This window comes from Nycticebus coucang, chromosome 9 (genome assembly GCF_027406575.1).
Source record: "Nycticebus coucang isolate mNycCou1 chromosome 9, mNycCou1.pri, whole genome shotgun sequence".
NCBI lineage: Eukaryota > Metazoa > Chordata > Mammalia > Primates > Lorisidae > Nycticebus > Nycticebus coucang.
In genome coordinates, this window is record NC_069788.1 from 135,773,498 (window position 1) to 135,799,726 (window position 26,229).

A 26,229-nucleotide genomic window follows, 5' to 3' on the forward strand; every position below is an offset into this window, starting at 1 on the left:
AAGGTAGAGAAAACTCTTTTCAATATCAGCCTAGGCAAAGAATTTATGAAAAATATACCAATAGCAATCTTGGCAACAATTAAAATTAATAAATGGAATTTGATTAAACTAAAATGCTTCTGCACAGCTAAGGAAACAATCAACAGAGCAAATAGACAACCTACAGAATGGAAGAAGCTACATGAGCCAATAAAGTGTTCATAAACAAAAATTTACAAAGAACTCAAGCAAGTCAGCAAGAAAAAACAAACAACCCTATCAAAAAGAGGGCAAAGACATGAATAGAAGCTTCTCAAAAGAAGAAAGACAAATGGCAAAAAACAAAAAAGAAAAAAATGCTCAACATCACTAATCATCAAGGAAATGAAATTAGAATCACAATGAGATTTCAGCTTATCCTGATGAGAATGGCTTTTATTAAAAAGTCCAAAACCAGTAGATGCTGACGTGGATGCAGAGAGAAAGGAACACATACACATTGTAGGTGGGACTGCAAATTAGCACATCCTCTAATGGAAAACTGTATGGCGATTCCTCAAACAACTAGAAATAGACCTACCATTCAATCCAGCAATCATGCTATTGGGTATTTACTCAAAGGAAAAGAGGACTTTTCGCCAAAAGACATCTCACTCAAATGTTTATTGCAGCACAATTCACAATTGCAAAGATGTAGAATCAACTCAAGTGTCCATCAGTCTGAGTATATTAATAAAATGTGGTATATGTATACCATAGAATACTACTCAGCAATAAAAAATATTAATTCATACCTTTTACAATAATCTGAGTGCAACTGGAGACCATTCTCCAAGTGAAGCATCTCAAGAATGAAAAAAGAAATACCACATGTATTCACTATTAAATTGGAACTAACCAATGGGCACACACATAAAGGAGAGTAAAATTCAGTGGAAATCAACGAGGGAAGTGGGAAGGAGGGCAGGTCAAAAACCTGCCTAATGGGTATTATGAACCCTCTGAGTGATGGGCATACCTTTAACTGTGACTCAAATATTAAAAAAGGGATTTATGTAACCTAAAACATTTATACATCCTTAAAATGTTTTAATTTAAAAAAAAAAGTTACCAATGGAATTTAGAGATGATAGATTTAACTTCCAGAAAATTTGTTCACTAGATGCATAGGGAGATATAAAATAATACGTAAAAGTAAAACACAGAATCCTTCCATTACTGCTACCTGTAATAACTAAAATATAATTTTAAAAGAGAGTGTGAGGTCAGATCTTGATGGCCAGGCAAAGCTCATATTTTGGTCCACCTGAGCTATGGCCACTAGCTTCAAAGATGCTTCAATTTTTCCCAAAGGAAAAATTATGTTGGGACAATAGATAGTACCTCTAAGATCCTTGGTCACAAAGAAAGGAGTCTTTGTGGGGTTAGGGGGAGAAAAGCCAAGAGACTATTGAGGGAGTACAGGGCAAAATAATTGTCTCACGTTGTGAATCAGAATTGCCATCTTCCTAAAGAGTTCTTATGGAAACGGATGGTAAGATTAATTTAGGGCCAGTCGCTCTGGGCTTGAATGTCTTTTTTTTTTTTTATTGAATCATAGCTGTATACATTAATGCTATTATGGGGTACAACATGCTGGTTTTATATACTATTTGAAATATTTTCATCAAACTGATTAACATAGCCTTCACCACATTTTCTTACTTATTGTGTTAAGATATTTATACTCTACACTTAGTAAATTTAACATGTACCCTTGTGAAATGCACCGTAGTTGTGTTCCCACTGATTCCCCTCCCTCCACCCATCCTTCCCCCGCACAGTATCTCAAGAATGGAAGAAAAAGTATCCAATGTACACAGCCCTAATATGAAACCAATTTATAGCTTTCATATGAAAGCTATAATCCAACTATAGTCCAAGAAGAAGGGGAAAGAGGAGAGGGTAGGCTTGAATGTCTTAAAGTAGAAAAATGTTTGGTCTTATTCAAGACCCACATCTCACTGTGGAACAATCCCAGTGATAATGCAAATACAAAGCAGGCTATTCCCGGGGGGACAGAATGCCTGAGCCCACAAGATATAGAATAGAAGCTTGAATGCTGTTGGTATAAGCAAATTCTCTGCATTACAGCCCTACATGGAATGTAGCCTGGAACACAGGCACAGATCCTATGGGCCCCTTCCAGTGACAATTTCTGGGACCACGGAGTAGAAAATGTCCTTTGGAAGGGCAATTACTAACTTTCTATCGACATCAATTGAAACTGTCCGTATGACTAAAGGACATAATCTTGAAGCCTGAAGTAGGTTCCCATGACATCTTAGACAATGTCAGATAAACTCTTTAATATGGAGAGCAAGGCTCACAATTTTATTGAGTTTCACAATAAAATGAGAACAGGAACACACTAAAGGAGAAAAGAGTTTCTCAGCAAGTTCATAAGCAGCAAGATTCTTCTCCCTGGAGCTGACTGAACCCACCTTAGAAGCTGCTTGATTTTATTACCACTTGGACAGGGCCTTATAAACAAAAAAGAGCTGCTTGGCTTTTGCACATCAGTTCCAAGGTGAATGTGAAGTTTCCTGTTTGGAAGACTGCCACTCTCTGACCAAAGAAAGCAGAAGTAACCCATTCGGTGGGCTCAATTTCATGACGTTTGCCCCTATGGTTGAGTTTTTACTGAGTCATGAGTTGTGGCCAATGTTCCAGCTGTATGGTCAGGCAAAAGGGCACTGGAAATTTGGCTTATTAGCAGGTTGCCCAAGTAGGACATGGCCCTGGGGAATTCACTAATGTAAGGATTGCATTAAAGTGGGGGACGTGCCAATGGCCATTAGAAAGTTCATAAGGTGACTGGAATCAATGAGTGGCGATTCAGGCATGCTTGCTTGAGGTGGCCACCAGGGTCTGTGAAATGGACAGGCATTGGGGGACTTCAGTAAGGCAGAATTCAGCAAAGCTAAATCTGGACATACCCCTCTTGCACTCTCTGAGGTATAAAATGCCATTCATAATCACTGTGCATAGCAATGTGCCCCATTTCTTCCACCCCAATCCTAAGGCCTCCCTCAGAATTAGGCACACAGTAGGGGTAAAGATTGCTGAAAGAGCTGTCTCCCTTCCTGTGGCTGTCGGCCACAGGCCTGGAGAGCCAGCACAGGCTCCTGGAATGCCCTGCCCACGCAGACTGACTCCTCCCCTGTGCTTGTCCATCTCACCTGATGAGGTGCAGGCAGAGAAGCAACCCTTTCATGGCCTTCTGCACCGAGCTTGGTGGGGGCCAGCAGCAACTGTTCCTCCAGGGGAGCCCCCCATGGATGGTGGAAAGGCGGAGGAAGGCTGGGAGAATGGAAGCCCCTCCAAAGTTAGCCCAGTGCCACGAGGGAACCAAGCTGCTCAGACAGGACAGCCTTACAACACTGCTTTTAGCTGTGTGACTGTGGACATGGCTCCCCCTCTCTGAGCCTTACTCCCTATACGATGGGGCTGTTGATAACGCTGGTGGCCCCATGGGGTGGTTGGGAAGTAGGCAAAGCACAGAGCACACAGCAAGTGCTCCATAAATGTACTGGTCATTGCTGCCCCTTGGAGCTGTTGCAGAATGGCACCCGTCTTCCCCAGATGGAGAAACTGAGGCCCAGAAAGGGACAGTGACTTATCCAAGATAGCAGCGCTTGTATCTTGCTGGTTTTGGCTGTGGCCTTAGCCATTCTGTCGGCTAAGCCCCCGAACAGCTGGCCGGGCTGGGCTTCTGTGTAAACCAGGCAGGGGTCTCACCTGGGCTGACAGGGTGGGATGGGCAGAGTTAGATGCACTTTAAAAGAATACCCCCCATTGCTGAGGGCCTCCTGGGTGCTGAGCACTTGTTTTTTCAGTAAGTTCTGAAAACACTGTGGAAGTACCATTGTCACTTCCATTTTACACACCAGGAGACTGAAGCTCAGAGGGGTGAAGCCGCTTGCTCAGAGCATAACATGATGGGAGGGAGGGGCTCCACCCAGCCTCCGGTCTGTCTGCCAAATGAAGGAAAAGGCAGTGGGCTGTTCAGAGGGCTCAGTGGGTTCTCCTCATCACTTGGAGATCAAACAAATTCACATGGTCAGCTGGTGCCCTATTTGAGGAGTGGGTATGGGGTATCAACCTAGAAACGAAGAAGAAATGGTCTATTCTACTGACAGTGACAACTGTCCTGGCCACTCACAGTGAATCATCTCAGAAACGTGACACTGAAATTTCTGCCTCACAAATCCAACCTCTTGACCGAGCCATCATCAGAACATTTAAAATGCACTACTGAGCCCAGCTTCTGCAGTGGGTCATTACTAAAACAAAAACCTGTGGTCTGCCTGTGAAAGTAACTTCACTTTCTGCTATCAGTTAATGCTCTAAATGCTGTCCTTTGCTTGGAATAAAGTTCAGCCAGATATAATAGAGAAGTCTTTCAAGAAAGTTGGATTTGTCACAACCCAAGAGCGCCATGTTTTGGCCAAATGAGTGAGTCCATCTGCTCTGGCAGAGTCTAAAGGAGGAGGTTCTGAAGATTTTGCTGCAATGGATGAAAAGGTGGCAACCTGTAATGATCCTGACCCAGAAGCAATTTTCCAAGCAATACTGACAAAAGTACAGACCAGCATAAGAGCGTATGAAGCAGCTTTTGAAGTGGAAGAAGCAAGTGAGGATGACACAGAAATTGCAGAGACTCCAATGCAATTGAAGCCATTTGCGGTGGAAAAATGCCCAGGTATGCTGAGTGGGGATAGCCAGCACTGAGAGTGGTTTCTCCACTTATGTTTGTAATATGAAGAAGAAAAAGACTAAGACTGACTATTTTTTCAGAAGGAATGATTAAACCATAAGAAAACAGTAAATGCATTGATTTCACATGATACCATATTGATTATGTATCATTTCATATGATATTCTCTAATAAAAGGTGTATAAGAAAGTACAGTGTGTATGTATCAGTACAATAGGCCTAACTCCTTATGTTGACCACCTCTGTATGTTGAATAGCTTGTTACAGTCCCTTGGGTGGTCAACTTACAGAGGTTCTACAGGATTTATAATCCATGTAATCTAAAACCTTCGTACCCCTGTAATATACATATATAGTTTTTTGAGACAGAGTCTCACTCTGGTGCTCTAGCTAGAGTGCCATGACCTTAGCCTAGCTCACAGCAACCTCAAACTCCTGGGTTTAGGCCCTCCGCCTGCCTCAGATTCCAGAGAAGCTGTGACAACCACACACAGGTAACTTTTTTAATTTTAGTAGAGACAGGGTCTCACTTTTACTCAGGCTAGTCTCAAACTCCTGAGCTAAAGAATCCTCCTACATTGGCCTCCCAGAATGCTAGGATCATAGGTGTGAGCCACCATGCCTGCCCCCCTTAATATTTTAACGTAAAACGAAATATTTGCTGTATATGAGTCTGATGTCTCTGTTCTGTTCCACTGGTTGTTACGTGTATTTTTATGTCAGCACATACAAATTTTATTACTGTAGCTGTGTAATGTATTTTGAAATCAGGAAATGTGATGCCCACAGTATTGTTCTTTCTCAGAATTGTTTTGGTTATGTGAGTTCTTTTGTGGTTCTAGCACTGTTAAGGTTATTTTCTATAGTTTTTGTAAAAAAAAAAAGTTATTGAGCTAGCATGGAATTTATAGACTGCCTTGCATAGTATGTTTCCACAGTATTTTACAATATTACATCTTCCGACCCACAAACAAGTTTTTCCATCTATCTGTGTCTTCCTTAATTTCTTTTAGTAATATTTTAAACTTTTTGTACAGTCTTTGACTTCATTAGCTGAATTTCATCAGGACTCCTACTATTTAATCATTTTTATGTTATTGTAAATGAGATTTTTAAAATTTTTGTTTCACATAGTTCATTGTTAGTGTACAAAAAATGAAACTGATCTTTGCATGTTGATTTTGTATTCTGTAACTTCATTCAGTTTATCAGTTTTAATAGTTTTTCCCCGTCAAATCTCTAGAGTTGTCTATATATGCAAACAGAAGTTATATCCAGGACTTTGAGTACCATGTTGAATAGGAGAAAAGGAAGTGGGCATTTTTGTCTTGTTCCTTATCTTAGAGGAAAAATTTTCAGTTTTTTACCATGAAGTCTGATGTTAACTGAGGGCATGTTATATAAATCCTTTGTTGTTTTGAGATGCATACTTTTCTATATCTAGTCTGTTGAAAGTTTATATCATGAAAGTATGTTGAATTTTGTCAAATGATTTTTCTGCATTTACTAAGATGATTATATTAATTTGTCCTTCATTCTGTTAATGCGGTATATCAGAATTACCGATTTGCCTGTGTTGAACCATCCTTGCATCCCAGAGATAAATTCCATTTGATCATGGTGTATGATCCTTTGGATGTGCTATAAATACAGTTTGCTCACATTTTGTAGAGTATTTTTGCATCTATGATTCAGTGATGTTGGTCTGTAGTTTTCTTCTCTTATTGTACCTTTGGGGTTTGCAATCAAGGTCATGGCACCCCCATAAAATTCATTTGGACGTGTTCTCTCCTTCTTTCCTCTTTGATGTTCTTTTTTTTTGAAAGAGTCTGTGAAAAACTGGCATTAACTATTTTTTTTAATGTTAGGCTGAATTCACAAGTAAGGCCCTCTGGTCCCAGGCTTTTATCATTTGGTAGACTTTTATTAGTGATTACATCTTCTTATTCATACTGGTCTATTCAGGGTTTGTGTTTCTTCTTGATTCAATTGTAGTAACTTGTATGATCACAGGAATTTAGCCATGTTCTCTAGGTTATTGCTTTGGGAATAATGAAGAAAAAAATAGTTGATTGCTGCCTAGGCCTGGCCCGGGCTAATCAAGATAGATAAGAAGTCTCTTCCTGAAGCCCAGAATCTACACCAGCTTTGCAGCCAACTACTCAACCACCCCTTGATGCCCCATAGAAAGTAATTCCTTATAATTAGGACACTCCATCCCAGTGACCCTTAGATATGAGAAGTCATCTCCTGGATATGCATGGCTAGTTACTGCTGCTATATAAGATCTGGGACAGAGGACTGCTGCCTTTCCCTCTCTGGCTGCCCTGCCTAGCTTGGGATCCTGTAAGTAGTAAAAAGTCTCAGTTTCACATTATGGTTGTGTCACTGAAGCTGTGCCCACAATCTGATGGTGAGGCTGCCTTACAGGGACCCATGCAGGTAGGTCCCCTGCTGCTGCTGGTGACAGTAGCTACCACTTAATAAATAAATTAAAAGAGATTTGTCCAAAGTAATCAATGTAGTTGGCAGAATCATAGCCTCAGCTTGGACATGACTCCAATGTCTGCTCATGGGGGCTGGGGGGTGGGGGGTGGGGGCGACACACTTCCTGGCCTTTCTGTATCAGATGCCCCATGTGGTCTGGAAGGACTGCCTGCCAGCATTTGATAATACTGATTTGTGTCAGTGTGCACTGCTCTCGTTGGGTGTCGCCTTGGGAATGCTCCTGAAAATGTGGTGGCTATAGATAGTGAGTGCTCAAAGCCTTAGAAGTTCACTACAGCTGCAGGGAGCAGGTCCCAGTATAAGGAGGGGGTGATTCCCAGTACAACAGCAGATGCTTTTCCTGGAATTGGTCCTTAAGCAGCAGTCCACTACTTGAGGGTGTAATGCTCCTTGATCCAGGGGTACCGTTCTAGAGACATGTGGTCTCAGTAGTACACAGCCCTTCTCTTTCCCTTTGTTGGATATACATTGCAAAGTCCTCATGTCCAGCCAGTCAGCAGGGCAGGACGGTGGATCTCTACCTGCATTTTATCAGTGATAGAGACTCAGGCCAGCAGGCTCCACAAGAGCAGTGATTCCTCCCAGCAATACTCAAAGAAAGCAGTGTGACACTGGGCTCAGTAAGTAGAGCCAGGGTCAAATTGCCCACCCTAACCAAGGATATAGGTAACTTTACCTTATTACCAGCCACTGCTAACCTGAACATCCACTTCACAGAGCCTTGTTAGGGCTGCTGCTCAGGCCCTAACAAGGCTGGGTGAGTATATGTGCTGATATCTGGAGATTGTTTATTCACTTCCAAGGCCTACTGTCATAGATAAGTTGGGAAACTGGAATCCATGGTCCTGGTCAAGAACCCAGGGTACTCTGTGAACCCAGTGAAGTGTTGACTAACTATAAATTTAGAGTAAAAATGCTTTGAAGATCACTTTAAGATAAGAAGATATTGTGTTGCTTCGTAACCTATGAAGAGGAATCTGTTTAACTGATACTATAATGAGTAAGTAAACATTGCTGATGTTTACTTGCACTGAGAGAAAAAGTAACAAAGGGAAAGAGGAGGGCTGAATGGTTCTTTGAGGAAATATCCCTGCTGTTCTCCAGAATTGCTGGCTTTTCTGTAAATAAAAGTGAAACTGTTGATCTCCCATCTGCTTCTCCATGGATTGGCTTGAGTGATAGGCAGACAGACTCTTTGGTCAGGCAATAACCTGATCATGGTGCCTCACTAGAGTATCTCACAGGCAGATGCCTTCTCTGTTGACCCCTCCTTTGCTGCTGCTTTTCATCCCATGACCAGAGATACCAAGGGTCTCACCCATGGGGAAGGGTTGCAAAAAGACTGTTGAGAAAGTGTCATAATCCCAGCCATGTCATGCCAGTTCCATCCAAGTGTCCGGGGGTGGTGGGGGAGGTGGACATTTTTGGTGCTTGTAAGACACCTGGGCCCTCCCTCCTAAACACTGCGGCCTACCGGCACACCAAGGCTCTTATTTTGCAATCTCCCCCTGGTCTGAGCACCACCCCAAAGCACCTCCTTGCTTTGGTGGACACTGACCCGGACCTCTCAAAGGTTGTCTGGGACAGCCTCGAGCAGAGAGTGGTGACTTATGAGATGAGATAAGGTTCAGAGGCATCTTCCTTCTTCCCAATTATTCCAGTCAACACCAGACATGCCAAAATTTATCCAGCACAAATGTGAGATAGAGACACATAACTATACCAGGGCAGAAATGCAACATTTCCAGAAAACTTTGTGCAGAGAGAGGGAGAAAGGGGGGGGGCAGATTTGTTATTAAAGATTTTGATAAGGGATTCGAGCTGCCGTTCACAGCAACGACCAACTAAAAACCCTAAAATACATGATTTCCTAACAAACCCTAAGGTACTTAGGACAAGGTTTGTCCATGAACCACAGAAGAGCTCTCCCTGCTATACCTGAAGCCAGTGGAATAGAGAAACGCCTGCACACTGAGTCCAAATTAAGCAGGGGTCCTCTATTGGCCAGCGATTAAGAGTGAGCTCACCCTCAAAGTCTTTCAACCGCCAGAAGCAGGGGCACAAACGCTTTATCAGATGCTTACGGTAGGGGCGGGGGAGTCCTTAACGCAAGCCAAGTTTCATAAAAGCCAACACCTGCAAGGTTAGATCTATAGGGTAAGGGGAGTGCTTACAAGGGACAGCTGTGCTTTCATAGGATTTTGCAGTTTTTGCTAAACTCTGCAACTTTCAGCTGAGCTTAAAGGGGGGACTGTTAAAAGCCCTTACCAAAAGCAAAATGGAGTTAGGACATTACAGTCCCCACTGGTCTTATGTCCGAGTCAAACCCAGCATAAGGAGGATTAGAGAGCTGGCCAAACTAGTTATCAAAGTTGTTAGCCAGGGGTTCCAATCAAATAAACATGAGAAACTAAGAATGTCGAAGTATATGAAGGGAAAAGGAAAGAAGGGGGAAAACGATGTTTCACAATTATTATCCAGGCTAAGAGAAACAAAATTACTTGATCATAAATTCAAGATAATCTGGTTTTCTTTATGAGTTCCCATTTTATTAATGAAAGGAAGGTAACACCTTATTGTACCCGGGTGAATTAAAATGCCTATTTGAAGAAGCAATCCTCCATAGGGGTCTTTAATAGAATCTGTGAATGGCTCTAGAGCCAGATAATTTAGCTGTAAAAAGGCACTATTGATATTAACCTCTCCATGTGCACAGACCTACCTTGAGGGGCACAGGGACAGGAAAATGTTAACAGAATGAACCAGGCACGTCATTTCTTTTTTACAAAGTCTGCACTATTTCAGGGGCAAAAAATGAATAAACCTCTTTTACAAAATCGCTTGTTACCCTTTTATGCCTCTTGCTCCTAACAACACTGATCAGCAATTCAGCACTTTCGGGGCTGCTCATGTTATTCTCTAACTTCATATTCTGGAGATATGACTTGCAAGAAGTCTAATAACAAAGCATTTAATAGAAATAAACGGAATAAAAAATAAACTTCCAAATGCAGAACAGTCCCAAGAGGAGCCATGACAACACAGTTCCAAATTAGATGCAGGTGCTCAGTAGGGCCCCCAGAGAATATGACTTAATAAAGGGGGTGAAAAAAAAAAAGACAATTTTAGGGAAGAGGCGAATGTACTTTAATTGAACAACTGGTCAGTTGGTGGGAAACATAGATATAGATATAACAAATGGCTCTTCTCTTTGCTCCAGACTTGCAGTTTACTTTTTATAAAAATGTCAACACATTTCACTCTCTCCCTTTATAGCTCTCATCACCAATCCCATCTCTACCTCATCACCGTCTTCCGGATTACTGCAAACCTCCTCACTCCCTGCCTCCAAGCCCTTTCAATGCATCCTGTGGAGCCCAGCTGGATTTCTCTGCCTGTCATCCCACTTTATCTGTGTCACTCCCCTACTCCAACACCTGCACCTGCTCACCAGTACATCCTAAACTCCTACTTGGACTTCCTGTCAGCTGCCACATATGATCTTTCAAGATAAGGACTCAACCAGATGTCTAACCCATTAATCTCCCCACATGGATTCCTCTCATGTGTATGACTTGCTATTCCCCAAATGTCCCCATGCTGTTCCTACTCCACCAGTTACATTTTGTTAACCTCTAGATTATCTTCTTTATCCTTATCTCCATATATTAATATTAAAATTCTGTTAGTTCTTCAAACCCTAATTCGAATGCCACTGCTTCCATGATAGTCTCCCTCAATTATTCCACAAAAAAGTAGGCTCTCTAAACTCCTATAATTTTAATACTTACCAAATTTCACCTGTATTGTGTAGTATGACAATTATTTGTAAATGTACCTATCTCTCCCCTGGCCCTAGTAAGACCAATTCTTAAAAGAAGCAGGATAGCTTTGTAGGAAAAGCATAGGCTTTTCAGCTCAATAAAGAAAAGTGTGATACTGAGATGTTTTACCAAGTGACTATACAAACTTAAACAAGTAATCGGCTTTCATAAATTGTTTATGCAATTATAAAATGGATGACAATAATGCCTGCCTTAATTCAAGCTATAAGGATGAATAACACTATATATGAAGTCTTCACACCATGCCAGACACGTCCTGAGTACTCAATAAATGGTAACTAATATTACTATTCAAAGTAAATACTACTTATTATTAATCTTTGTGTCTGACAAAGAAAATAACTATTATCATGCTTTTTAGGTAGGTATTGAACAAATGTGTGCTAGATGAAAGAATGCACGGTATGTCAATGACCCAAAGATTATTTCTGATCCCACTGAACACTCTGAAGTGTTGGTAGATGGTTAGAAGCCTGACTAAAAGATAATACGTGGGCACCACAATCCTTTCATTTGAAAAAACACCATTAGCACTACCATTTTTAATTCTAGAGAACTAGAAGAGAAAAGAGAAACTAGAATATCCAGTCCAACAAAGTAACGCTGAGATCCAAGATAATCCAGAAGAACTCTCCGCAAACATGTAAGATTAAGTTTTCTAATGTAGCTTGGTATTTGTATTTTATTTGGGTATGATTTATGAGTTTAGAATTCACAGCCATCTAGTTAAGTCGTTACAGATGACTCCCTGTTCTCCAAGAGAAATATGCCTCCCTCATAAATAGAAGCAGGGCATCTACTTAATAGGAGGGTTTTTTGCTTTGGGCATTTACTTAGCCGTATATATTTTACAACTTCTCAATGTTCAGTGGCAGATAACTGTAGTAGGTTGCACTTTCCACAAATGATGACAGCCATATTTGAAATCCTACATGCCGCTTCAGAATCTTCTTACTACTGTTTCTCCTTCCCTTGAACTTGGTTAGGCTGATGATTGCTTAGGCCAATAAAGTGGGTAGAAGTGTGTTATGTGACTGCCAAGTCAAAAGGACATGACTTCTGCCCAGCTCTCTTTCCCCAGGTTATGAGGAAGCCCAGACCACAAGGAGAGGTCAGATGTTGTTTTGGTCAATAGTCCCGGGTAAGTCTCAGAATATAGTCAGTATCAGCTGCCAGGATGTAAGTGAGCAAACTTCAAATGACTCCAGTCTCCAGGTTTCTAGTCTTCCAGGAGAGGCCCCAGACACAGTGAGTCTGAGGTACGGTGTCCCACACCCTGCTGTGACTCATAGAATCAATGAGCTTAATACACAACCGTTTTCTGCCCATGAAGCTGGGGATGGTTTTTTAATGCAGCCATAGTAACTGGGACAGTAATAGGTCCCTTGTTTATGAGTTGGGGGAAATGAAAGGAAACAACAATGGAGTTGATAAGTTATTTTAAACCTTTGGTCCAATTGATAGTATATGTACATAAAAAATGTGGCAATTCCATCCTTGGATAGTCAAAACCTTAGCCGTAAAGACTGGAGAAATGAGTGAGGCTTACTGTACAAACTATTTAACAGAAAGCCATAAAGAGACGAATGAACAATAGTAACCCACTCAGTAAACTAGCAACATGCAGAATTGAGTTACTACTGATAGTAATTTAGCAAGTATCCAAAAAAGTCAATTTTGTGTCTTTCTGACAGTTTCAAACTTTTTTTTTCTAAAAACTGGAGCAACTATTAGGACTCTTCCCACTTTTTTCTTATTTCATTGCCTAACATGAAGCATCATTTTATTATACTTAGATAAAAATTTGAGAACATTAGTGCCGCACACCCAGGATGAAAACTGCACACAGCTGGAAAGAACATTTAAGGCTTTATCTTTTTCCAGTTCCTGTGGACTACTAGAAGGTCCGCACAATATCCTTCCCATTACACACAGGAGACAAGTGAAGATAGAGACATTCTTTATCGTACCAGGTCACACAGCTACTTGGAGCAGAGGACTAAAACCCAAAGACACCTTCTGCCTTTGCAAGTTCTTTCTGCAAGTGACACTACCCCTCGGTGGGAGACTGCGTGATAACTCTGTGCAAGCAAGAGTGTGAACTTTCTAATCTTTCTAATAAGAAATCAAATAAAATTGGTCAATGTGAACTTTTCCTCTCCTCCAGGTATATGGAATGTTGCTTCGCTTCCAAAAATTTGTAGCAGGAAGCCACTCCAGCTCTACAAAAAGGCTGGGAGAAGTCAACTCACCTGTCAGCTTCCAGCTCCTCCACAGCACCACTGGAGCAGGTGCCATCCCGAGATGGTTTGTGGAGCAGCATTAAAGTGAGTGGAGTATTTTTTTTTTAATATTCTTTTGTTGTATGTCATCTGTCTCAATCTTGCTTGTCTGCCTTGTTACTGTGATTAATTAAACCAGAATCTTCTATTTAGGCTCTGATACGTCCAAAATTTTATCTGGTTTCTTGCATTCAAAACAAGATGAAGAGAAGAGAGAAAGGAAAGGAATGAAGTCATTTGTGCTCTCTTGTTTTCCCAGGGCTTTATGAAAGTCATTAAGCCCTTACTGACATTTTCATTTACTTTTAGACAATATTTCTCCCTGCCTGGGAAGGGGAATACTTGCTGGCTTACTCCAGGTTGAATATATACACAAAAACCTGTAAATCACAAAAGATCTAAATACTTGCTAAGCTTTTCAATGCTCTAGATTTGAATAGAAAGAAAGCCTTAATGGAAAGAAGGAAAAGAAACCACCATTTCAAGTAAATTAAAATCAACCTCCAGGCGAAAGGACTATACCTGCAAAATAACTTTCCTTCTAGTATGAAATTTAGAATAGAGCAACAGAAGGAACCCATTTCTAAAAGCAGCAGTTTCCAATCCGTTCATTTACCACTCACTAAAATTCAAAAGTCAGTTCATTGTAGAATCTAGTCATTACGTGCATAATATCAGGCTTTAACAAATTGAGATTTCTTTTATGAATTTGTTCCTCTATGCTGGATAAAAATAGCACTGGGTGAAACTTAAGAGAAGACAGAATTGCCCAGAACAGAAGCTTAGATTCTGATGATGCCAATGTATTTCAGAAAACTTCATTTTCACACAAAACCTATTTAACAATTCCTTAATAATTGAGCAATCACTGCAGCCCCAATACTCTTTGGATGTGCACCAAGTGAGTGAAAGTTGATTAAGCTGAAATGTGTTGCAGATCTCCTGGTATGACGAGAGGAGGGCCTGATGCCCTTGTTAATTAGACAACCCACTGAGGAAAGGAAGAACTTAGTGCCAAAGACGTATGCTAAGTTCACGACTTTACTGTTAACCCCCTGCATACTCCATAGGCCCAAATAATACTCAGGGAGGCAGATCTAGTGCTGTCTGTCCCTGAATTCCCCTCACCTGCTTTCCAGCCTAAAGGACCATCCAAAACTTCTTTCGGGGCAGTGGATGAGACATTGGGTGGGGGAGGAGCTAAACAGGTACCAGACAGCTGTCATCTCTGCAGAGCTTGCCCTGGCAGCAGCCTTTTGTAGATTTTCATAGGAATGTTTTCAAAATTCCCCAATGCGTGCATCAAGTTGTAAACTGAAACAGCAGGAGACATTCTTCCAGCTTCTTTAGACAAGGTCAAAACAGCCTGAAAATACTCAGATGGTGGTTTGGAAAGTGGTGTGAAAACCTTTTCTTACCAGTCCGATAACCTGTCAGCCATAATAACAACACAGGCATTGTTTGCCAGCTGATTAAGTCACTTCCTGCAAGGCATTGGCCAGATTTTCTCTTCCCCTTAACCAAAGAAATGAGTTAAGTGGTTTTAATATATTTAGCTGGCAAATATATTTAATATTTTTTTGTTAAAAAATTCCATCCCCTAGATTTAGCCATTTGGGTTATATTCTCAGAGGAATGGCTTTAGGGGAGAAAGCAGCCTCCAAGGATGTATTTAAGAAAAAAAATGTTCTGAATGTATTTTCCCTGAAATCTTGGGCATCAAAGAATCTTCCTATGGGAGAAAGGGTCAGTGTGGAGGCACTCCCCTGCTCACAGGTTCTCGCCACGATGACAGGGAGGTGCCACAATCACAAAGCTCTCCAAGGACCTGTCTTACTGCCGAGTGGAGAGGGCAGCAGGCAGTGTGCAGCCTTCTGCTCCCCTCTGGATGAGAACACAGAGAAAACCTCTTTGGGGTGACAAGACAGTTTTATTATGAAAATATCCTTCTTCATAAAGCTATTGTAGTGAATTGGCATCAACAAACTCATTTAAAAATAACATAGAAAGTACTCAACACTGCTTGCCCTCGTGATGAGAGCAGTATTATCACTCTCAGGATAGAGATGAGGAACCAAGGCAGTACAAGGTCCTTACTGGGTAAGAGACACACAATTAAGCCGCTGGTATAGAAACCTATTATCCCTTGACTCCATCCTCTTTGATAAATAATTTGTGATATTTTCTATTTCCCGACTTGTCTCTTTCTTTATTTTTAATGACACCTCCAGCAATCAAAAAAATGGTCCATTGTCATGTTAGCAGGTCATCATCAGTTGGTAGGAAAAAGGGCTAAAGTACAGAGGAAGGCAGCGGCTAGTGGGCTCTGTCTGAATTTATCCGTGTCCTTGATTGGCACTTACAATAGGGAATTGTATAAGGCTACTCACACCAGTTCTTCATTGATTTAATTTGACTAACAAAGGTTGGGGGTCCCAAGGGCCTTACAGACCAATAAAACAAGAAAATATCATCTTCTATATCCTTTTCCAGCTATTATTCATAAGCAATTCAGGTATTAGAAAATAAAAGCAGTAACCCCTCTCCTGAAAAATACAAATGAACATTTGCATGTGAAAACCGAGAGAAATACAAAAACAAAAAACCACGAAGATTTCTTCCCTGTTTTGAGCACGCTCCCTAAACACCACAAGCACCAGTAAACATCTGTGGTCCACGTAGGTGACAAAAGTCAAGTCGTTCAGCTTCTGCTCTATGTTCATCATCACCTAATAAGGGCTGCAATTCACAGGGCCCTTGTCAAATACTATCTTCTCCTTGGACTTATTCCTGACAATTCTGGTTAGAATATCTTTCCCTTGTGAGTAGGTATGGCCAATACCACATACATGACACTCACTTCACTGCATCTTATATGGTATTTATATAGGTACATGCATCTGTTTTAATCACCTAATGTGACCTAGGGTAAAAACAAAAACAAACATGGCTCTTGGAAAAAAAGCACTCCAAACCTTAGGGATGGTCTGCCTGTGCATGTCTTTAAGTAAGCTGCCTAGCCTCTCCATGTTGTGACTTCCCCACTTGAATTATGAGGGTATTTCTAATCTCTTCTAGTGTGTGCGAAGATTCAACAAGGTATAAATATATCGTGTGCTGAGCAGGGACACTGACACATAGAAGACTGTCAGGGAGTGTTGGTTTCTCTCCGTTTCATAACAAGATTATAAACTCCCAGACTGGGATCACATCTTACATGCCAGCACAGTCTTGAAAGAGGCATTCACTTCAAATATTTGTGGGATTCGTATTTTGAATAATAATAAGAGAAGGATAAAAAGGTAGTAGGCCAAAATAACAAGTGCAATGCAAACTAATATTTGGATATATGATAGTCTTGTCTATTTCGAAAACTATGGGTCAAGGATTCCTGGCAGCTGCTGGAGAAGAGAGAAGTGAGGGTTCCACACTGGGTGGTGTCTTAGTTCACTGAGTGTTGCCATAAAGGAATACCTGAGGCTGGATAATTTATAAAGAAAAGAGACTTCTTTGGCTCAACATTCTTTAGGTTACAAGAAGCATGCTCCCAACATTTGCTTCTGGTGAGATTATCATGGTGAATAGCAAAGAGGAGCCAGCATGTGCAGAGATCACAAAGCCAGAGAAGAAGCAAGAGAGAGAACGGGGGTGGTGCCAGGCTCTCTTAATCAATCAGCTCTCTCAGGATCTGACAGAGCAAGGACTCACTCCTTACCACAACCATGGCATCAAACCCTTCATGAGGGATTAACTCTATGATCTAAACACCTCCCACTAAGACCCACCTCCAACATTGGGGATCAAATTCCACGGAGAAGTTTGGAGAAGTCAAAGCAACCAAGCTACAGCAGATGGAGATTACAGTGCAAACATTTGAAAATGAGGCAGATTGGAGTACAAGGTTGAGCGAGGGAAATGGTGGAAGAACCATGCTTGGAGAAAGAATGAGTGAGGTAGCAAGGAAAGCTAGTGCCTGAATGTGACAAAAAGTTAAAATACCCCATCTCTAGTGTGATTATTTCACAGAAGAGACTTGAATTTGTTATGAAAAATTTAAAATAGTAAGAAGTGTCTAAAAATCTGTGGAAAAAATTTAGTAACTTATCACTTTCCTGACCAAACAATATCCTATAAACTAAAAACGTAAAGAGCTTCATACAACCCCAAAATTTGGCCAGGGGAGGTTTCAAGTCACTGAAAACTAAAATATATTAATCATACTACATTTTCCCCAGCAGATTAATGGTACTGGATTAAGAATTGTTTCCAGCTTAATGCACAAACAAATATAAAACTTGAAAGACACACCCTTTTATAATCCCTTTAAAATTTTGAAAAGGGAATAAGAACTGAAGAGCTTGGAAAGATGTAAGTCATAAAATATGTCACAAACCAAATGAAGATTATTACCTCAAATCTGGACCCCATATGAGTAATGCACTTTTGAAACATTTCAGTGTGTTACTGGACTCTTTACCCTCTTTACATCATATTTTGTCCCCACCACCTCCCTTTAAAAAAAAAAAAATTACACTGATAAACACCCATTCAACTCACTCCTAAACATCCCACATGTTAATTTCCCAACAACACAAATTTAATTCATCTCAACATTATTCTCCTGTGGTGTACCCCTCCATATAAACAAGATGGGGATCCATTGCCATGGCAACAGAGTGTGACTTTGATCAGCTCCAATGATCATTGGCAGTCATATGCCTTTGATAGATACCAAATTGTGAGTAAGGTTTGATTATCCTGATTCTACAAGAGGTACTCCTATTTACCAGATAGGGTTGAGGGGAAATAAAAGAAACAAAACAAAACAATAAAATCCCCTGTAACATAGATGCACATTTTGAGACAACAAAGTAATGTGCGTGATGAATGGGAAACCTTGAAGATGACTTCTGTCCACCTTCCGTATCATTCGCTGCCTGTGCCCTTCCCAGCCACCAGGAAGGAGAGGCTCTTTCCTTTTTCCTTTCACGGAAGATGTAGGTGATATTTAAGGTTGTGTGTGCAGGTGTTTTGGGGGTTGATTTGTGTGGGAAGAGAGGTGGTAGCCTGTCCCTTGACAGAAGAAGAGAAAAAAAAAATTCTGAACAATGTGTTGAAAAAGACTACAGTCTGAGCCGCACAGGACCAGCTATTTTTGCTAATTAGAATAACAAAAATAGCACATGCTAAAATGTTTTTTTTTTTTTTCTCAAAAGCAGTGAATGCTCTAGGAACTATAAGGAATGAGCTTTAAAATCCATTTAAATGGAGGAACATTTTAAGAACCATATGGGGAAGGGATTGAAAGGGAGAAGGAGAGTAGGGAAATAACATTTGATTTTCAGCGGATTTTTTTTTTTTTTAAGGATGATAAATTGGAGCTATTTTTCTTTTTTTCTTAACATTTAATAGGAAATGTTTTCATCATATCTAGATTTCACAATTGTACAGGGAAGCAGGATGTGAGTACCATGCCCACCCCAATCCCAGGCAGGGCCGGCTCTGAGGGGGCTACATATGTTCTATCATACATATTGCATGTCTCATCCCCTTTGTCACATTTTCTCTGAAGCAGGAAAGAGTAATTCAGAAACTTTGAATAGAGGAATAACATTTGTGACAATGACAACATTCTGGACATCTGTACTGTTAGAGTACTTATAATAAAGTCACATGGCCATGGGGAAATTTCACAGAATTACAATCACAGTAATTTGCCAAGGTGTATAACTAGTTGGCTTTCAGCTGTTCTTCTCATGAATAATTATCAATCAGGAATATCCTAAAGCTAGCACAAGCTGTCACTTAACCAAAATATTCAATATTTAACATCGGATTTAGAATTTCATAAATGAAAATAATTACAGTAAAAGCAAAATAATATACAGTGTGTATATTTGCATGCCCAAATGCACACGGCTACATGTGAAAATTCAGATTCCAAAGCATCCTTATCAAAGGAAAGCATGTCTTGAAAGTTAAGGAGGAATAGAAGAGATCTAAGCACAAGTAAATCTCAGCCATTTTCAAGTGCAGCTTGGTCTTCAGTACTTTGAAGAACTGCCTCTCCATGCAAAGTGGAAAATGAAAACCAGCCTCTGCATATTGATTGTAGCTGATTACAATTGTGTTAGGATCTTTATTAAAGTTTGTTAAATGTTTGGAAACAAATAGTATATAATGGTTACCCAGTTATATTTTTAAATTAATACAAGTACATCGCTAAACATTTTAGCATTCATTTTTGAAGTGAATAGCTCAGTTCACTCTTAAGTATTTTCTAAAAAAATCTCTACTGCTGGTACTGAGAATTGCTAGGAAAATCTGTATGGCTAAAGAATGTCATCTCTTATAATGCACACCACCAAGCTATTAAGCCTGGGGTGGTGGTGGTGGTGGTGCAGTGTGTGTGTGTGTGTGTGTGTGTATGTTTAAATTTCCAGTACCTCTCCAAAAATTATTTGACTAGAGCAAATAATTTTTCCCCCAGTTTTAAAAACCTTTGAATTTGTCTTGAATTTATAAGATGTGTACTTTAAGTTTTTGTAGTAATTCTAGTGTGTATTAGATTTTTGTTTGTTTGTTTTACCGGCGCCTGTGGTTCAGTTGGTGGGGCGCCGGCCCCATATACCGAGGGTGGCGGGTTCAAACCCGGCCCCGGCTGAACTGCAACCAAAAAAAAAAATAGCTGGGCGTTGTGGCGGGCGCCTGTAGTCCCAGCTACTTGGGAGGCTGAGGCAAGAGAATCGCTTAAGCCCAGGAGTTGGAGGTTGCTGTGAGCTGTGTGATGCCATGGCACTCTACCAAGGGCCATAAAGTGAGACTCTGTCTCTACAAAAAAAAAAAACAAACTCAATAATACAGCTTAAGAATATATTTTTTCAGTTGAATAAAAGATAAATGATTTTGGAGAAGAAACTCAAACATGAGAAGCAAATCTAACTGAATTGTAGGTAATAAGTAGAATTTCCTTTGGGGGATAAATAATACTTATACTTGGATAACACCATTTGGTTGTCTGAATAGAATATTACTTTCCCCAAAACTTTAGGGAAATACTTCTTCTTTGTTTCTCCTATGATTTATTTTAATCACATCTATATGAAATATATAAAAGAAAGAATATTATTTGGAGCTAAGAATTACTACCAAGGTAAGAAAGGTAAAACATAGTTTCCATTTTAACTTGTAAATGATCACACATTTTCATACAGATAGATAACTTCTCTTGAGCAAGAAAGTAGATAATTCTAGTGGAAAGAGTGCTTCACTGTGAATGGAAAGGTGGGGTCGTCATCCAACTAGGTCTACCAACGATTCCTCAAGATTTATGCTAAATCCATTTATGCTTCAGTTTTCCTATCCCTAGAAATGAGACTATTTGGCATGATAGAGAGATACTAGTACCACTGCAAATAGAGTGTGGTACCAAGACGTGAATGTAACCAAATACAAGCAGAAGCGTAACTGTAGATGCTGAAAAGATAAATGGTTTATTTTTAAATATCAATTACTTTGTCCACTGTACTGCACAGATAACTGAACATGACTGGCAGATCAGAAGAACAAAGCGGTCTTCCAACTACGCGTTTATTCTCCCTCATCCTTCAGAGTTATAAACCCCTGCTGCTGCTGTTTTACTTCATTCTCCCATCTTCTCCTACCTAGATGACTTTAACTGTTTTAGTATCTAATCTTTCTTCCATCCATCTTTCCCCCGTCCATTCACCATGCATGCAAATGGGGGCCTCAGAAACCTCTTCAGCTGAATTGCCTACTCCCTCCACCACTTCCTGATCTCATGTTATACTCTCTTACATCACTATGCTTTTCCTTCTGCCAAAGATACCTCCACCTCTCAACCCAGCCACGGAACGCCTATTCATACCCCAAGATTCACTGAAGTTTCTTATGTTCTGTATACCCTTCCTAATTTCCCAATTAGAAAAGCAGTCAACTCCAAGTACCACAGACCTTTCAACCTAACTCTGCCATAGTCCTAATTATAATACTCAGGAGCCAAATCCATTTGTTATTCTAAGAAGTATTGGGAATATTTTTTAAAAGTCTCTGGAACATAGTAGGGGTTGTATTTAATTGATCCCTAGGAAAACTGATCTTCGAGTTTGTTGGAAAGAGTAAGTGGAAGTATTCCCGACAAATGCATTCATTATTTATAACCATCAAATGTACATAACGGAAGACTTCTGATATAAAATGGCATCTGGCCACCATCCCCTGGCACCGCCTCTCCCAGTTGCCAATAACATACATATGAAAATGGAAAACTTTAATACAGAAAAGTAAAAGTGACAGGAAGCCCAGAGCCAGAAATCTGAGAAATATTTAGGCTGATTAAAAGGCTGATGAGTCAAGAGTGAGAAAACATCCAGTAGCCTATCCAAGCATCACCTCATAAAGCACGAAAGTCCACCTCCTTGAAAAAGCAGTGGGTATTTTTTTTCCTTTTTATTTATTTATTTATTTATTTTATTGTTGGGGATTCATTGAGGGTACAATAAGCCAGGTTACACTGATTGCAATTGTTATGTAAAGTCCCTCTTACAATCATGTCTTGCCCCCCAAAAGTGTGACACACACCAAGGCCCCACCCCCCTAAAGCAGTGGGTATTTTTTCTTCTCCTATTAACTGCTGCACAGATCAGAGATTCGAAGGCTCTAGTAAATAAGAAACTGAGCAGATTTTCTGTTCAAAGTGGGTGCTGATTTTCAGACAGAATATTATATTCCCTTTCCAATCCACTAATATTTCTATGCTATTCAGACAAAAAAATAATAATTGAGGAAAAGAACAGTGGGAGAATAATTATAGCACATATCATCCTGGGAGATGCTGTACCCACAAATGCAGTGTGGAAGAAAAAAACTGGACGAGTTTCGCTCTCAAGGCATTTGGATGGCTGTAGTTTCAACCAGTCCCATCCTTTCTGGTGGATAGTGGAAGTGACAGAAGACTTCACCTCAGTAGAGCAAGATGATACGACATGAACGTCCCCTGGTGACTGGAAATTAGGACGGAAAATGAACACATCAACCTCCCAGAGGGTACATGGAGGAGGGTGCAAAGAGGAAAAGTGGGAAACAATGAATCTGGAAAAAGTTCTCCTTGGAGAAAATGTAAATAAAAGATCTGTGGTTAAATATTGTAAAACAAGCAAAGGGAATATCACTTAGAGGTTTATATATTTCTTGTTCTCATAGAAACGAGTAAATCTTTTATAAAACTGTTTGGCATCCTCAATATGTTATAAAGAAAGAACAATCTGAGGTGTAAGGAAAATGGGTTGGGATGAAAAGACTACTAAAACTCGAATAAAAAGAAAAACATCACAAATGGGAAAATTAAAATATAAAACCTAGTGATGAGCCCTGAACTAATTAAATGGAAGCAGCAGAATTAAATAGCAATTGTAAATATATTTTAAAATCTAAATGCAAGTGTTAAAAATAATTTTTATAAAAGATTCATCTGAAGCAACAATAATTTATGAAATATCAATCTGAGTCTGAGTCGAGTACCTCTTTCAACATGAGTCAGTGAGGTTGGGAGGGTTGGGAGGAGGAAATGCGAACACATTCCTTGCGGATAACTAAAAGTTACTGTTTCCTTCTTGACCGTAATAGCAGAAAAAATAGAAGTTGGATATTTTGGAAAGTGAGTAGAATAAATATCAAGATGTCTGCTTTTTTCTAATCACTAAAGATGAAAGCACAGTCCATGAAAACAACTACCACCAAAACAAAGATTAAAAGGAAAGAAATATAAAAATTAAAGGGAATGAAAGAAAACACTGCAAGGAAGATAACAGAGAGAGAGAAAGACCAACTTATTTGGTTTTTAATAATTCAAATAGCTGGCAGACCATCAGATTGAGTCAAAAGATGCATTCTAACTATGCGCTGCTACTGTGATATCTCTAATTTACAGGTGCAAGTAAATGTTAAAAATAAGAAAATGAATAGAGATTTCTCAAGCAAATACAAATTAGAGGTGGCAATGTTAACTTTGGACAATGTAGCTTTAAGAGAAAAAGCATACAATGGAATAAAAGAAAGTTGCTTGATATTGATACAAGTTATAAAGAAGACACAGCAGCCACGAACCTTTATGAATTAAAAAATGTAACATTCAAATATATTAAGCTCAAACTGGCAAGCAGATAAAAATGAAGAACGGATAGAAACAAAGTTGTCATAAGAGATTTTAATACAACTTTCTCAGCCTTAGATAGATTATGAAGAATTTGAGAATATGGAGAGTTGAGTTATTATAATTAAAATAACAGTAAAATGAGAATTTAACTAGTATAGTTAATAATATATATTAAGCTGTCTACTCTAAAAGCACATTTTCTTTGCATTTGAAGAATCATGTATGATATTTTTAAAAACTGGTAAGATATTAATCTACGAGAAGAAGCTCAATTTATGATAAGAAGCAGAAGTAATACAGATCAAATAATCTTACTATATACCCTGCAACTGCAAATATTTTAATCCAGGCTAAAAGATTACCCAATTACGTGAAAATGCGTGTGCATGTGTATGAGACTGTTTATATATACACACACTCACATAAACACAAATAAACACATACACACAAATACCTGCACACATACATCCTAAACACTTTTTGGAATAATGAGATACTCAAAATTTAAAATGTTCTTAAATATTGCTATATTTCATAAGGCCTAGGATTTACATTAAAGTACCACAGAAAAATGGAGTAGGGGTGCCGCACAGGGAAAATCAGGATTGATAAATGTTGAAGGTTGATGATAAGTACCTAGGGGTAATTAAACTATTCTCTTTCTATGCATACGTGCCAAATTCTGAATATATAAAACAGAAATATTTCTTAAAGTGCGCCATATTATAACCCATGTGTTACTTAAAAAGCTGTAACCTGAAGGCAGCTTCATAATCCTAAATGCTATTAGCAAAACAAACTTAGGAACATCAGAGAGAAGAAAATGTTAACAATGAAAGTAGAAATGAGTAAAAATGTTTAAAATATATATGTCCACTAAAATTAAAAAATAATTACAAGAGCTGATTTTTGCAGACATTATTAGGGTAAATATTCAAGAAACCCAATTAAGAAAGAAGATGCAAATAGCCAAAATTTAAACAAGCAACACGATAATGGAAAAAAACATTTAACATTGAAAAGAAACGAAATTATAAAAGCATTATTAATTAATTAATAAAGACAAAGAAACCATAATAATCTAGAGGGAAATCTATCTGAACATTTAACTTATTTCACGGCAGATTAGTACTGCTTAAGCATTAAAGCAATTGGAGGAAATTAAAAAATAAAAAGCTTGATGGATATGTTTAATGATAAAATTTATAACAATACATGGAAATGATCAAAACAAAATTAATATTCAGATGACAAACATGAGGGCTTGAATCAGAACAATGATAATAAAGATGGAGAAAAAAGCAGATTCAAGAAACACTTTAAAAGACATGAAAATAGGAAAAACAGTTTATCGTAATTTGAATGAGGGAGGATAATGGTGCCACAACGAAGGGTGATCACTGTCATAGGAAGGTGTTTGGTAAAGTGACTACTACCCACATCCATGTTATTGAGCTTAACTATAAACTTCCCAAACTTCATTTCATCCCTGAATTTTAGCTTTTAGAATTTTTTCATGTGTTGTTTGTTTGTTTTTAGAATCTGTTGACATGCCTCTCCACCTCATGAAGAATGAAATTTGTAAGTCTGAATCTCAGGGAGGAGCATTGGAGTTAGTGAGGTAGGACAAGGAGTCATCAGCACAGGAGGAACTAGCTGTTAGCATGAAAGTCTGTAAAAGCATCCAAGAGGAGAGAACAGAACAAGAAGAGTAGAAGATGGAAGTTTTAAAACTGGATAAAATGATCTTTTAAAGTCAGAACTAAAGAAGTGAATCAAGAATGAGAATTGAAAGAGGAACGTTAAGAAAGAAGAAAATATTATTGGAGAAGCCAAGAGAGTTGAAGAACAAACAGAAGATCAGGAAGCCGCCTAGGAAGAGATTAACATCTGATGGTCCCAGGTATTGGGGCTTTGCTTAACCTCAGATTCCAATATATCCTGGAATTGGCTTTCCCGCATATAGTTTCTTCAGCCCTGGTCTGGAGCCGAAAATGAGTGACAGCCTTGTACCAGCCACTAGAATCAGAATCTTGGGGTAAACAGGAAGTCTGTCCTTTTTGATTACCAACAGTGTACTCTGGAGACCCAGTGGCTTCATACTGCTCTGAAAAAAACTTCTGATCTGGTTGAAGATTGGGCAGAGCTTGGGGCTCATCTGTAAGGCAATGATACAACGTGCTAAAAGCTGGGAAGTGTCCAATGAAATCAGAATGCCATCTAATGTCAGGGTAGAGGGATCATCACTTATACCAAGGGACTGTAGTCTGCGCAGTCGGATGCCGACTTTCCTAAATCCAAGTACCTTTCTCTGGGGTAGTCTACTCTTCTTCTTCTTGGATGCTTTTACAGACTTTCATGATAACAGCTAGTTATTCCTGTGCTGATGACTCCTTGACAAAAGACCAGTCAAAAAAGTAAGAGTTACAGAATATTATTTCATTATATTCTCTGGCAATGGGCAGGGGTTGATAGACTGAAATAGGCTATTCTCAGCATTTAGAAATAAGGACCATGCCAGCTAAGGGTATGAATTAATAAGTTTCAAGTTCACATTTAATGAGGTAGAGAAGCATTTCAACAAATTCCAAGAGCTAAAATTCAGGGATGAAATGAAGTTTGAGAAATGTATGCCTTCCTACGATAGTGACTACTCTTATGGTGCCATCTATGTGGTGTAAT

The 26,229-nt window shown here is 39.4% G+C and overlaps 1 long non-coding RNA gene across 1 annotated transcript in view; it reads right to left on the reverse strand.

The window, feature by feature from the left end:
• LOC128594492 (uncharacterized) overlaps window positions 1-26,229 on the reverse strand; it is a 38,273-nt gene that overhangs the window by 5,796 nt on the left and 6,248 nt on the right. The window lies entirely within an intron of this gene.